At 44.0% G+C, this 10,723-nt stretch overlaps 1 non-coding gene across 1 annotated transcript; it reads right to left on the bottom strand.

The window, feature by feature from the left end:
• Nucleotides 1–1,535: 1,535 nt before the first annotated feature.
• Nucleotides 1,536–1,641, bottom strand: LOC132604794 (small nucleolar RNA R71). The gene has a single exon (XR_009568893.1). It is a non-coding gene; the product is annotated as a small nucleolar RNA R71 (small nucleolar RNA).
• Between the last annotated feature and the right edge of the window lie 9,082 nt (nucleotides 1,642–10,723).

The raw sequence follows: 10,723 nt of genomic DNA on the forward strand, positions 1-10,723 counted from the left end.
ATCGACGGATCGTCGAACGATCGACGGTCCGTCGATCTTGCTATTTGGGGCAATTTTGTCAGTCGCTGCTGTGCGTTTTTTGAGCCTATTTAAAGAACATTTTAGGTTTTTTTTGGCAGCCAATTTTAATTTTAACCACGTGAACAAAGTTCCATTGGTGGGTGAGCATTGAATACTCCCCTTTTGGAGCTTAGTGAAGACAACAAGATTCCATTTTTCATCATCTTTATCACACTTTGTAAGCTTTATGTCTCATTTATTGCTTACTACTTTTGAGACCATAATGTGTGAGTAGTTTCTTTAATTAAAGTTGTGGACCCAAATGATGGGTGCTATGTAATAGGTGTCTAACATTGTATATATATAATTGGTTGTGATGTGTTTTATTATTTCTCGCATTCATTGTTCATTAGTGGTTGCAAACACTTGTTCATGCACAAACCTTAGTTTATTTGGAAAGATGAACTAGGGCGTGATTTGAAATAATATAACAAGGACTCAGAGCGCTAACCCTCATTTGATGAACTCGCTTAGGGATAAGATGAGTTCTACTTGGCATATTTAATCAGTCTTATTTACAACTTTTCTGCATTTGGGAAAATCATGAAAAGAAATACTTTCTAACTATTGGAAAATATTAGAAAGTGCATCAAAGATTAAGTCCATACAAAACCTCGACCCATTAGAAATATATCATATTGACACCCATAGCATAACATCTAATCATAACGGGGACACAACTTTGGTTCTCCCAATCCAAACAAATTCTAAATACTTCAAAATAGCGAATACAAACCAAATCTCTTTTCAAACTAGTCGGAATAGGATTAAAGCCTTTAAAGATTAGTATCACATACAATTAGTACCTTTTTCTCTCCATATTCCCTGTGGGATTCGACCCCAACCTTGTTTGGGTTACTATATTTGACAACGTCCGCTTTACACCATTAATAGGTGTAATTTGAGTGTATTAAATTTTGGCGCCGCTGCCGGGGAATACGATTTTGAAATTACTGATTGTTGTGTACTCTTCTTTAAAACGTTTTCTATTCCATCACACCTTGTTTGCTGTTGTGGTGAACCAGGTGAACATGGCAGGAAGACAGAATCGGAATCAAGGAAACCAAGGTGGACTCCAAGTGAACCCACCTGCACCAGAAGAGGATGAGGATGAGAATATATTTGCGGAATTCATCAATGAAGCTGATTATGCTTCTGCTGTGGTTCCTTCTAGAACTGGAAATGATACTTTCAAAATTGATAATTCTATCTATCAGCTGCTGAAACTTGAAGGTTATTTTCGAAATTCATCGGAGGATTGTCCACTCCGACATTTGAAGAACTTCTTGCATGTTGTGCTCAACAATCCCAAGGTGCTGTTTCTGCTGATGCACTTCGGTTACGGGTCTTTACATATTCCTTGGCTGGCTAAGCAAGGGAATGGTATGAAAATCTCCCCAACAATTCTATTCATACCTGGAGCGAGTTAGCCAATACATTTTTGAAGAAGTGGTTCCCACCAAGCAAAAAGGCTGAGCTTCGGGATAAGATCTTTGAGTTCAAACAACTTCCGGGGGAACAATTATATTCGGCATGGGAGCGTTTCAAGTACTATCTAGCTCAATCTCCAACTCATGGGTTTCCGGATGCTATTCTCACCGAGAAGTTCTACAAGGGGTTAGATACAATGAATCAAATTGTTGTCAACACTGCAGCTGGGGGATGCTTCATGGAAAAATCATTTGTTAGCATCACCAGGTTTCTCGATAAGCTCACCACCCACAATCAAGCTTAGCACTCAAGTGATAGTGAAATCCTGTCATATGGTAGTCCCTCTGTTACCGTGGTGGCCAAAGAGAATCATGAGCGAGATCATGCTTTTGCTCAATTGCAAACCACCGTGGATTTGCTGTCAAAGAGGCTTGTGGAGAAAGAAGCTAAAAGTGTGAATGTTGTCGAAGAGATGCCATCTCATGCTCCCGGAATATACCAAGTCTCGGAGGAAACTTATCTAGAGGGGCAGCCACAACGTGAGGATGCTAATTATATCGATCACTCTCAAGGGGGTTATCAAAAGAAATGGAGACCCCAACAACAGAGCAATCAATATGGCCGAAATGAATATGGTGGTTCGGACAGGAGGGATTACAACAACAACAATTATGGTAATCAGAATTCCAATGCCTATGTTCCACCAAAGGGACATACTTCTAACTCTCAAAATTGGCGAAAGGGTCCTTCCAATGATCAAGGGGCCTCTCGAATGGAATCTATGCTTGAAAAGATATTGGAAAACCAACATAAGAGTGACAAGAAGATGGAAAATTTGACCGAAGTGGTAGGCTTTCACACCGCTTCGATTCATAAACTTGAGTCACAAATGCGAGATCTTTCTCGTGAGCAACATCCACCACAAAGAGGGGGCCTTCCTAGCGACACAATTCTGAACCCAAGGGGTAGTGGAGGTGATCACATTGCCTCATGCAAAGCTATTTCTACTAGAAGTGGAAAGATCCTTAATGCGGTGAATCAGAGAGTGGTTGAACCTATCATTGTCGAGCCGATTGTTGATGAGGTTATTGAGGAAGAAGTTGAAGAAGAAATGGATGCACCAATTGAAGTGCCTATTATTGTTGAGAAAGAGAAGGAAGCACACCCTATTGTTCTCAAGGGTGACGAGGATCCAAGTGTTGAAAAAGCTACCGGTGGTAGCACCCAAAAGAGCAAGGTCACGGGGGCAATTAAACCCTTGACTCAAACATATAAATCTCTTCCCTCGTTCCTACAAATATTGATGAAAATAACGGAGGATGCCAAGTGTCAATGCTTCTACGACCAATTGAAAGGGTTGTCAATAAATATCCCATTTCTTGATGCATTCCAAGAAATGCCGGGATTTGCTAAATACTTGAAAGATTTGTTGACGAAGAAAAGACCAATCAATCATGATACGGTGGGAGTCACCCACCGTGTGAGCGCTATTATTTCGACATCAAAGGTTGAGAAGAAGGGAGATCCCGGGATTTTGACTATCCCCTGCACTATCGGTCATCATGATTTTGCTCGTGTTTTATGTGACAATGGGACTAGTATTAATTTGATGCCACTAGCAATCTATAAGCAAGCCGGTTTGGGAACACCTAGACCAACGAGCATGCGTCTCTAAATGGCCGATAGAACCATCAAAAGACCGGTAGGGGTTGTTGATGACATCCTTGTTAAAGTGGGGGAATTCTTATTACCGGCAGATTTTGTCATCCTTGATTGTGCAGTTGACAAAGAAGTCCCAATTATCTTAGGAAAGCCATTTCTTGCCACTGGGAGAGCTCTAATGGACTCGGAAGAGAATGAAATAAAATTCTGGGTCAATGATGAAGAGGTAACTTTCCAAGCTAGCAAGGGGTTAAAATTGCCTAGTGCTTATGAGAGCATTTCGGTCATTGATTCTTTCGATGTGGTAGACGAAGCGGTGGATCATAAGTTAGAGGAGGAGCACTTTGACGAAACACTTTCGGCTATTTTGGTGAACTTCGAGGCGGATGACATGAAGGGGTATATTGAAACAGTTAATTCTCTTATTGGCCGGGGTTCGTACTCTTATGAGCAGAAGAAATTATCTCTTGATCTTGATAAAAGAACCACTCCTCCGGCTAAGCCTTCGATTATTGAGCCTCCAAAACTTGAGCTCAAGCTACTTCCCTCTCATTTGAAGTATGCTTTTCTTGGCCCAGATAATACTTTACCAGTTATTCTCTCATCTTTGTTAAATGAGGAACAAACTCAAAAGGTGCTTGAAGTGTTGTGGGCTTATTAAAGATCTATTAGGTGGACTATTGCGGATATTAGGGGGATTCCCTCCGGTATTTGTGAACATATAATCGAACTTGAGGAGGATAGTAGAGCATCAAAGAAGGCTAAACCCTCCTATGCAAGAAGTGGTCAAGAAAGAGATAATCAAATGGTTGGATGCGAGTGTTGTATACCTAATTGCAAATAGTCCATGGGTTAGTCCGGTGCAATGTGTGCCAAAGAAGGGAGGCATCACTGTTGTCCCTAATTCCAAGAATGAGTTGATTCCTACAAGGACAGTTACCAGATGGAGAGTGTGTATGGACTATCGAAAGCTCAACACCGCGACTTGTAAAGACCACTTCCCTATGCCTTTTATTGATCAAATGCTTGATCGGCTAGCCGGAAGAGCTTATTGCTTTTTGGATGGCTACTCGGGGTATAACCAAATTAACATTGCATTAGAGGACCAGGAGAAAACCACTTTCACTTGTCCTTATGGCACTTTTGCTTTCAGCCGCATGCCGTTTGGCTTGTGCAATGCCCCGGCTACTTTCCAACGGTGTATGATATCTATTTTCTCGGATATGGTGGAAGATTTCTTGGAAGTCTTCATGGATGACTTTTCGGTTGTTGGTGACTCTTTTGACGAATGTCTTGCCAATCTCGGTAAGGTATTGAAGCGGTGTGAAGAAACTAACCTTGTACTTAATTGGGAGAAATGTCATTTCATGGTGAAGGAAGGGATTGTCCTTGGCCATAGGATTTCCAAAAAGGGTATTGAGGTAGACCGAGTAAAAGTTGATGTTATAGCCAAGCTCCCTCCACCAGTCTCTGTCAAAGGGGTTCGTAGCTTCTTGGGACATGCCAACTTCTATCGGCGGTTCATTAAAGATTTCTCCAAGATCGCTAACCCGATGTGTAAGCTTCTTGAAAAAGAAGCTAAGTTTGCCTTTGATGAGAAGTGCCTTAAGGCATTTAATGATTTGAAGGAAATTCTCACCTCTACTCCAATTATTGTATCTCCGAATTGGTCAATGCCATTTGAGCTCATGTGTGATGCAAGCGAATTTGCTATTGGTCCGGTGCTTGGGCAAAGGCATAACAAAATCATGCACCCAATTTATTATGCTAGCAAGACCCTCAATGGAGCTCAAATGAATTATACTGTCACCGAGCAAGAGCTTCTAGCCATTGTCTACGCGTTTGAGAAGTTCCGGGCCTATCTACTTGGATCCAAAGTGGTTGTTCATATGGATCATGCGGCCTTGAGATATTTGATGACAAAGAAAGATGCAAAGCCACGGTTTATTCGTTGGGTATTGTTGTTTCAAGAGTTTGACTTTGAGGTCAAAGGAAACCAAGTTGCGGATCATCTATCTAGACTTGAGGAAGCTGGGAGACCGAGTGGAAATCTTGAGTTAAATGATGTTTTCCCCGATGAGAGGCTCTTGGCTGTATCTTGTGAGGTTTCCCCTTGGTATGCAGATATCGCCAACTTTTTGGTGACGGGTCTTATCCCCGACGACATCAAGGCTTATCAAAAGAAGAAATTTTTTAGAGATAGTCGTCAATACTATTGGGATGAGCCCTATTTATTCCGCACTTGTGCCGACAACATCATTCAGCGATGTGTGGCCGAATCCGAGGCCATGGAAATCTTGAAAGCTTGCCATGACTCTCATGTGGGGGGTCATCACAGTGGGAACCGCACAACAGCTAAAGTGCTTGAATGTGGCTATTATTGGCCCATCCTTTATCATGATGCAAATTTGATGGTGAAATCTTGTGACCAATGTTAACGCCAAGGGTTAATTGGGAGGAAGCACGAAATGCCAATGAATTTTGTCATGGAGGTTGAGCTATTTGATGTGTGGGGCATCGACTTTATGGGCCCATTTGTGAGTTCTCGTGGTATGCGATACATCCTTGTTGTGGTTGACTATGTGTCCAAGTGGGTTGAATCTGTAGCATTGCCCAACAATGATGGCAAGAGTGTCACCAAATTTCTCAAACGAAACATATTAACAAGGTTTGGCACTCCAAGGGAAATCATTAGTGATGGTGGCACTCACTTTTGCAACAAGCAATTCGCTAATCTCTTGGAGAAATATGGAGTGCAGCACAAGGTGGCAACTCCTTACCACCCCTAAACTAGTGGGCAAGTCGAAGTCTCTAATCGGGAGATAAAGAGCATCTTAGCCAAGACGGTTAATGCAAACAGAACTGATTGGTCATCTAAGCTTGATGATGCTCTTTGGGCTTATAGAACAGCATTCAAGACACCCATTGGTACTTCTCCTTATCGGTTGTTGTTCGGTAAAGCTTGCATCTACCTGTTGAACTTGAACACAAAGCTTTGTGGGCATTAAAAAAATTGAACATGAATTGGGACGAAGCAACCAAGCTGCGGTTGTTTCATATGAATGAAATGGATGAGTTTCGGTATCATGCCTATGAGAGTGCGAGTTTGTATAAAGAAAGGATGAAGCACTATCATGATGTCAAACTTTTGAAGAGAGATTTTCAACCAGGTGATTCGGTGTTGCTGTTCAATTCAAGGTTGAAGCTCTTTCTGAGTAAGTTGAAATCCAAGTGGTCCGACCCTTTTACTTTGGTGAGTGTGCCACCCAATGGGTCAATAGAGTTAAAGTCCGACGATGGGACGCGTACTTTCAGGGTGAATGGCCATCGGGTAAAGCACTACCACTGGATGGTTGATGGAGACAAGATTGTTGATGCTCACCGATTGAAACATGGCACCGGACCTTAGCATCAAAAGTGGTATTACGTCGTGCCGTGACGTTAAATTGTGCGCTTCTTGAGAGGCAACCCATGGGCATTTTTGAAATTTCATTCCGTGAATTTTTGTTGTTGTGTTGTTTTAATGTTTGTTGATGTGTTGAGGAACCTAAGTGTTGAACCCAGAAATTGCCAGGAAAGCAGTTACATGACACATTCGACAGAACGTCGAGCTAATCGACGAGCCGTTGAATGCACTGTCGAGTGGATCACCTGAAAGATTTGTCACTGGAAATAATGGAAATTCGACGACAAGTTTGGCGCTCCGTCAAACTGATCTACGGTCAGTTCAACGGGCGTTCTTGCCTCTTTTTCATATATATATAAAGAAAAAAAAAGAGGGGGGTGTTCATTCGATGGAGCGTCGAACTAATCGACGCTCCGTCCTTTAACGCGTCGGTTCAGATCAGTGGTTTTATAACCCACGCTGTCTTCATTTTTATTCATTCCCTTCTGTAACGTTTTGCTCTCTCTCTCTCTCCACCTCTCCCCCTTCCATAGCCGTTACCCACTTCCCCCTTCCTTCACCACCCCACAACCGCCACTCCCCCCTTGCCCTACTACTCTGTCCCTCTATGTGTGTGTCACCCTAATAGTGATTCTTCGGGTGTTTTTCCTTCCTTAAGGGCTGAAATCATATTCTTTCCATTTTAAGGTATGTGAATTAGTGGATTGTGTGCTCCCTTGTTTTGATTATTTTTGCTTGCCTTCCAATTGCTCCATTGTTTTTCTCTTATTTCGCCTGGGATGCTCATTTTTTTGCTGGGGGTGGTTTGTTGGTTTGTTTGTGGTTTTTGGGTCATTGATTTTTAGCCGAGCCGGAGGGCATTATGAAAAACACACCTCATTCATGAGATTGTTGTTGTTTTGCCCACCACCTGTTTGATGAAATGCCAAAGTATGGCGTTGTGTGTCACGATGGCTTGGAGGGCATTACGACCATAGAGTTGTTTTGCCCGCCAAGTGTTTTCCCTAGTCTAACCCAAGCCAACATGGGGTGAAGTCTGAGTAACCCCAAAATACGTGACGATTTGCACCTCAGCCAAAGAAGTGTATGGAATCTGTTAGTTTTAGCCTGCGAAAGCATTCGACGCTCAGTTCGACGGCCCATCGATTCAATCGACGGACCATCCCACTCAACGTTGAATGAGCCCTCTCAGAAGTCTTAACCAAAAGTATATCGACGGTGGACTTGACTGCCTGTCGAATCGATCGACGGGGCGTCTTTCCCACCGTCTTTCAGTCGAAAATTTCAGTGGCTAACGTGAGATCGACGACGAGATCGACGGCCCGTCGAATCAATCGATGAGGCATCTTTCCAACCGTCTTTCAGTCGAAAATTCCAGTGGGTAACAAGAGATCGACAATGAGGTCGACGACTCGTCGATCAATTCGATGACCACTTCGACGCTCCGTCGATCTGTTCAACGACTCTTGTAGCAAATCGACGGACCGCTGGCAGCTTTAACATTATCGCATGTCTTGCACTTTTGTCTGATTCTGTTACATTTCTATGGTTGTCTTAACAACGAAGGGTGTTCTTTTCTCAGGTATGCCTCCAAAGAATCCAGTCAAGCGGGGTAGTGGTCCCAGAAAAGGCCGATGTTGGGGTCAAACAACCCTTACTCTTAGGGATGAACCCTCCGACTCTGAACGTCAAGCGGTGGTCCCAACGACTAGATTGAGGGCACAAACCACCACTCCCCAAGCAGAATCACCCATCTTACTCTCCTCTCAGTCTGCAAAGGGGACTTCATCCTCCACATCCGCTGATTCTAGCGATGCAGCAACAGAGCAACCAGCCGCTCCTGAGCGAAATTCAGATGAGGAACAAGAGTGGCTGCGGCTACAAAAGATAGAGATAGCTGCAATCCGCTTCCCCTATGAAGGGTGCCGAAAGTACTATATAAAAGGGGCCACTACAGTCAACGGGGGTAATCCGAGAATAAATATTCAAGAAGAAGAACAAATCAGTATGAGCGGCTTAGAGAGCTACCCTCGGATTATTGATCTCATCCAGCACTATCATCTTAAGGCATTCACACAGCCTCCAGGGGATTATTGCCCGACCATGGTTCGGGAATTCTATGCTACCAACAGAGTGATGCTCGAGCAGCAGCACAAGAACAAGAGAGCTTTGAAAGCCGCCCCTCCATTAGACACAGTGTATGTTCGGGGTGTCCATGTTGACATCTCAGCCCGCACAATCAACAGGTTTTATTTCGGTGATGACTTCGTGGCACCGACCACAGTGGAATATGATGATAAGTTTGAAAGAAGGGCTGAGCAATCTGTAAGGGAATGGTTTGCGACAGTGATGGCTAGAGGGCCGACGGACCAGGCCCCATGGGTGAGACACTTGGCTGCCAAAATCCATAAGGCGGATATCAGCTTGGAAGCTAAATTTTGGTGGAATTTCGTCATATATTGAGTTCTGCCCACGGGAGCAGATAACATAGTCACGTTAGACAGAGCAATGGTTGTGGCTGCCATGCTATCCAGGTACCCAATGAACTTGGGTGATCTGATCAGTTGAGCCATTCGGGCACGCATACCACAGAAGGCGACAACCTTGATATTCCCGTGCCTTATCACGCAGTTGTGTAGGTTGGCCCAGGTGAGGCGCATACATTTGCAGCTACTCTCCCCGCAACAAAGGTGTGTGACATCACACGGAGTAGGGATGAGACCCTCCGTACATCTCAGGCCACCAGTACTTGATTGCTAGATCTCATGGGTGAACAGGCTGAGTATGTTATGGATTCAGTACCACAGGGCACAGTTGATATAGGCACGGAAGGACTGTCCACAACAGAGACCTCCACACCATCTGTAGCTGATGCTACCCCTTCTTCAGAGGCACCACCTCGGCCTGCTATCCCATCTGCATCTCCTATTCCTCCGTCAGCCGCAGCATCAGCTTCCGAGGATCTCTTTGTCCTCAACAGAGCCAACTTTAGAAAGTTTGCAATCAAGGCAGAGCGTGCTGATCAGCAGGTGACCCGGATATTACAGCAGTTGGGTAGGTTTGTCCGGAAAGAGATTGCACCGGAGTTAAAGCCTCTTCAGGAGGCTATGGAGAGGCATCATGCTAGGGTAAATGCACGACTTGACAGTTTAGAGATGCCGATACTCACTATTGAGAAGAAGAGTGAGTGTGGTACTTCGGGAGATTTGAAGACCGAGCTTGACCAGCTCCGAGCTGAGATTACGACCCTTCGTACAAGAGAGAGGGTTATTGTGGATGACCTGACACCATCTGCACCGATCTCTAGCATTTCCGATTTGATCAGAGTAGTTGACTTGGTGACTGAGGATGAGCCTAGGGAAAGTTGCAAGAGAAAGAGGCCTGTCACATTGGCTGATGATGAGGATAAGGATGAGGAGGAGGATAATGAGGATGAAGACCCCGAGCTTCATGAGGGTATTTGGCGGTCGCGCCTGGACATGAGGTTCACCGGCGCATCTTCCAGCACTAGTGCTATCCCAGCACCAGTCAGGCCGATTACGATAGCTCCTCAGGACCTGCAGCCACAGAGCAGTCAGCTCCACCTCTTCAGTCCACTGAGCCAACAGTAGAGGGGGCTCCCATTCACACTGCTGTGGAGGAGACACCTCAGCAGCAACAGCAGGATTAGAGCATCTCAGGCCGGCCCCTCCACCATGGGTGATGGTATGATTTTTGATGCATTGGGGACAATGCATCCTTTTTTTCTGGGGGTGGGGTAACCTGATGTACCTTGTAGCGTATATATGTGTTAAATCTTATTTAAAGTAATTGTGACTTTCATGGTTGTTGCATTTTGAACTTATGGCATGAATTTTGAATGAAAAAGGATATTTGTGAACTTGAAAATGGATTGATTTGAAATTGACCCCTCTGAAAGTTTATTGAGTATCTTAAGTTGTAATGAATTGACATGTATGGTTCTTTTTATGACATCATAGATATTAGAGTGTGTATGAATTGAGTGTTCAAATCCTTATGCCATTGTGAGTGTGAGAACTTCTTGTGTTCATTGTTAGCATATGTGGATCCAGAACTTGCCTGGTAGGTCGTGCTATATTGTTTAGGATAGCTGGTTGTGAAGTGATCATAGGCTTTCCTTCTAAATGGTCACGTCAACCTTAA

Source organism: Lycium barbarum, chromosome 7 (assembly GCF_019175385.1).
Source record: "Lycium barbarum isolate Lr01 chromosome 7, ASM1917538v2, whole genome shotgun sequence".
Taxonomy (NCBI): Eukaryota; Viridiplantae; Streptophyta; class Magnoliopsida; order Solanales; family Solanaceae; genus Lycium; species Lycium barbarum.